We start from the raw sequence: 4,638 nt of genomic DNA on the forward strand, positions 1-4,638 counted from the left end.
AAATAAAACTTAGCAAAAAATCAAAAACAAAACCCCCACCATGCTGCTGGGTGATATATGCAAGGGGTGTGGAGCCAGGCGGATGAGCCATCTCCGTGGGTACAGGGCTCGGGAACGGAATGCACAGGGCTCAGAAGAAGATGAGAATCTCTTCAACTTGCTCTGGGCCCGATAGGATGCAAGGGTGGATTAGGCCCAGCTTCATGGTGAGGATCAGGGTAGGCTTGTGGCTGGAGGAGCCAGGATAAGGACTCATGGGGGATGTGGTTGTGTTTTAGGGTTAGGAATATAGTTTGGGAGTTGAGCAGGCATTGGCTGAGGTTTGGGGTGACTGTGTTGGGTGGGTTAGTGGTTAGAGTTATGTTTGGGGTTGAGGTTGGGGTGTAAGTTAGAGTTGGGGTCAGGAATTAGAGGTTAGGGTTAGGTTACAGGCAAAGGGTTTGTCTATATAACCACTAACAGTGTAGGGTTATGTGGGTATAAGAATTAAGGTTTTGTTCAGTTTACTGTACATTAGAGTTCATTTAGAAAAAGCATAATTGAACAGGCTTAGGTTTCAGACAAAAAATGAAAATGGTTGTTCTGATTACACTGGGAAAAGGGATTGTAGTAGGGTTCAAATTTTTAGTCTGTTCTGATATGGACCTATATTTGGATTAGGGTTAAGGGTGGTGTAGGATCGTGGTCAGGCTCAGAGGTTAGGGTTAGGGAGTAGAGTAAGGTTCAGAGTTAGAGGGTCAGGAGTGAGGATAGAAATTCAGGCTCAGGGCTCAGTGTTAGAATGTAGGGTCAGGGTCAGTGTTAGAGGATCAGGGACAGAATTAGAGGGTACATTAAGAGGATGAGGGGCTTCCCTGGTGGCGCAGTGGATAGGACTCCATGGTTCCAGTGCAGGGGGTCCGGGTCCGATACCTGGTCAGGGCCCTACACCCCACATTCATGCTGCAACTAAGAGTTCGCATGCCACAACTAAGGAGTTGGCAAGCTGCAACTAAGGAGCCCACAAGCCACGACTAAGGAGCCCTGGAGCCACAACTTAGGAGCCTGCCTGCTGCAACTAAGACCAAGAGCAACCAAATTAAAAAAAAAAAAGAGGATGAGGTTTTGAGGCATTAGAGTTAAAGGATGCAGGCTAGAGGGTTAGGTTAGATGGTCTGAGTCGGGGTCAGGGTAAGGGTTAGGAGTTTACAGGTCAAGGTCGAGTATCTAGAGGCTAGGGGTTAGGAGTATTAGGGTTTAGGTTTAGAGATTAGGAGGTTAGGGTTAGGGAGTTAACAGTAGAGATTTGGGCATTAGGGTTAGTGGGTTAGTGTTAAGCATAACTGGCCCACGACCCCCCTAACCCCACACCTCTGAGTCTTCTAGGATGGACAGGACTTGCCCTGGGTCACTCATGAGTGTGGGGTTCACCTGGACAGCTGGTTATCTACCCCCAATCCTGGAACCTGATAGCAGAAGAATGAAATGTCTGCTCTGGTCACTGACTTTCAAATCCAACTCAACTTCAGTCAACAGTTGTTAGGGCCTCAGAAGTCCACAGGGTTTCCTCCTACCATCTGAACTGGAAAGAGTAGTGCTGGCCCCACTTGGCCTGGGCAGCCCCAGTCCAGCACAGCCCTGACTGAGGTCACTCCATGGTCATGTTATGAATTTATACAGAACTTGGTGCAGCAACCTACCAGCCCCCAGGTGCTGCCTCCTGAGGGCTGGTGAGGCCCTCCTGGGACTGCAGGCATCCTTTGTCCCATCTGAGTGGGCATCAATAGACATCAAGTCTCAGGACAGCCCTTGACCTCTGACCATCTAGGCAGTCATCTGTGGTCCTCCAGCTCAGGCCAGTCTGGTTCCTGTCAAGCCTCTGTGGCCAATTACTGAGCTGACCATGCTTCTGGGCAATTGAACAGCTACCTGGGCAGCACAGACGGCCCTTTGGGGTGTTTCAGTTACTAACATCCATGTGGTTGAGAAAAGGGTCTCCCCCTCACAGGCTCATAGCCTGCCAAGAGAGATAATAACCGTCTAAACATTTGAGTGTGTGCCTGACACAACAACCATACAGCAGACCATGGCCTTTCAATCCTTTGGGCTTCCAGCTGTAACAAACTTTTGATATTCATACTCATTAAGTGTCAAAGATATGGGAGCAACTGGGCCACCCAATGGACAGTTTCACACTGAGGCTGCATGTTCTTGGAGAACCATGTGCACCCATGTGAGCTCTGAAAGCTGCCAATTATGGATTCCATGATACGGAATAATCCTTGGGCCTCCCACTGCTTCATTGAGCAAGAATTTCCTAACCACCATAGCATTTAGTCCCTGCTCTTTGTAAAGGAGGGAGGAGACTGGATAAATGAGCAATATTGTTCTTGGGGGATGGGTGAGTAATGTGGCCGGGGGCAGGTGTGACTCCTGGGCTCCCACCACCAGAGACATCAATGAGGGTTGTGCCTTTTGCAAGAGGAAGAGTTTCTTGCTGCTGTGGGAGGACAGCAAGAGCACTGGATGGGTGGCTGAAGCCCCTGACCCTAAATCAACCCCTTCCTTCCTTGGCCTTCAGATCCCACAGCTGTGCAGTGGGCTGTCAGTGATGTGGAATCTGCCACTTTCCCCAAGCCAGCATCTGTTCTCATGCCAAAGTCCAGAACCTCAGCTTTCCTTTGGGAACTTCTTACCTGTTTCCAGTCCAAACAGTTCCAGAGGGCTGATGCTACATTCCACCCTCCTTGAAGATGGGCATAAGATCCACATCTAGCCAATCCCATGTTCCATCCTATGGGTGCTCTGATGGGTTCAAGGACGATGCTATGACCCAAACCAGGCCAATGACGTTTATTTTATTTTATTTTTTGGCCATGCTGTGCATGCGGGATTTTAGTTCCCCAACCAAGGTTCGAATCTGTGCCCCCTACATTGGGAGCGCAGATTCTTAACCACTGGACCACCAAGGAAGTCCCATCCCCTCATTTTCAAAACTGCTATGGATTTAAAGCACACAAGATGATTGTGATATGAGTGGCCTTTTCAGTATTACTTCTTTGACTTAGAATGTTTTCAATGTTTATCCATGTTGTAACATGTATTATCAGTGCTTCGTTCTTTTTTTTTTATTGTGGTTAAAAATACATAGCATGGGGATGGGGGGGCAAGTGGAGGGAACGGCCCAGATGCACATCGTTCACGGACCCTCTGGACTGGAGGGACTCGTGAGAGCTGGAGCCCAGAAATCCGGGGATGGATAAGACACAGCGTCCCTTCCAATTTCCGTAAGCACCCCTTGTTCCATCCTGCGCCCAAATACCTCCACTAGGCCCTCTCCCCACTCTTTACACTCCCAACTCAGCCGGGACACTCTGCAGCCACCGCTCCCCACTCTGCAGGAGAAGCTCAGAGGTCCTGTCTCCCTTTCCTCTGAGGGACTCTTTTTGGTGACTACAGAAGGATTTGATCGCTGAAGACAAAGCTGGTAGAGGACAGCGGGATGGCTGCGCAGGGCGCGCCGTGCTTCCTCCTGACCTTCGACTTTGACGAGACTATCGTGGACGGAAACAGCGACGGCTCCATCGTGCATGCGCCACGGCGGGCCAGCGGTTGCCTGAGAGCCTGCGTGCCACCTAGCGCGAGGGCTTCTACAACGAGTACATGCAGCACGTCTTCCAGTACCTGGGTAAGTAGGGCGTGCGGCCGCGGGACCTGTGCGCCATCTATGAGGCCATGCCCCTGTCGCCTGGCATGGGCGAGCTGCTGCAGTTTGTAGCCAAGCAGGGCGCCTGCTTTGAGGTTATTCTCATCTCATACGCCAACACCTTTGGCGTGGAGAGTGCGCTGCGCGCCGCCGGCCACCGGGGCCTGTTCCGCCGCATCTTCAGCAACACGTCAGGCCCCGACCCTTGGGGGCTGCTGGCGCTGCGGCCCTTCCATGCGCACAGCTGCGTTCGCTGCTCTGCCAACATGTGCAAGCACAAGGTGCTCAGCGACTACCTGCGCGAGCAGGCCCACGACGGCGTGCACTTCGAGTGCCTTTTCTACGTGAGCGACAGCACCAACGACTTCTGCCCCATGGGGCTGCTGGCAGGCGGCGATGTGGCCTTCCCACGCTGCCGCTACCCCATGCACTGCCTTATGCAGGAGGTGCAGAAGGCCGAGACTAGCTCCTTCCGCGCCAGGGTGGTGCCCTGGGAAACCTCCACCGAAGTGTGCCTACATCTGCAACAGGTGCTGAGGACGTGCTGAGGACGTGGCCTGCAGGGGGCACCCGGGCGGTGAGGTGGTGGGGCGGTGGGGGTCGGGAAAGAGAAAGCTAGTTTTATTACTCCCTTTCCCTTTCGTTTTGGTATATCCCTCTGGGATTTCCCGGAGTCCCAGGTTGGTCCATTTGGGGACTGGAGGAGGGAGTTGGGAGCTATCCCCAACTGTGCAGTTAACCCAGCTCGGCTGCCTCCCCCAGTTCCACTGCAAGCGAATTCTGGAGTCTGGCCCCACCAGGGTGGTGCGCATATCTGAGCAGGCAGCAGTGTTTCCAAAAACCTTGTCCTCCCAGGTGGGAGGACGGAGTTCCCTGTCAGGGTAGAGAAGGAACATGTCCTGCCTCGTTGCGGTTAACTGTTGCCTTGGGCTGCATGGCCTCCCTCCTCCAGT

General features: G+C 52.6%; 1 pseudogene across 1 annotated transcript; it reads left to right on the forward strand.

The window, feature by feature from the left end:
• Nucleotides 1–3,481: 3,481 nt before the first annotated feature.
• LOC307065441 (phosphoethanolamine/phosphocholine phosphatase-like) lies at nucleotides 3,482–4,233 on the forward strand (annotated as a pseudogene). Its single transcript has one exon. The product of its transcript is annotated as a phosphoethanolamine/phosphocholine phosphatase-like (transcript).
• Nucleotides 4,234–4,638: the final 405 nt, after the last annotated feature.

This window comes from Hyperoodon ampullatus (genome assembly GCF_949752795.1).
Source record: "Hyperoodon ampullatus genome assembly, chromosome: 17".
NCBI classification, from domain to species: Eukaryota; Metazoa; Chordata; class Mammalia; order Artiodactyla; family Ziphiidae; genus Hyperoodon; species Hyperoodon ampullatus.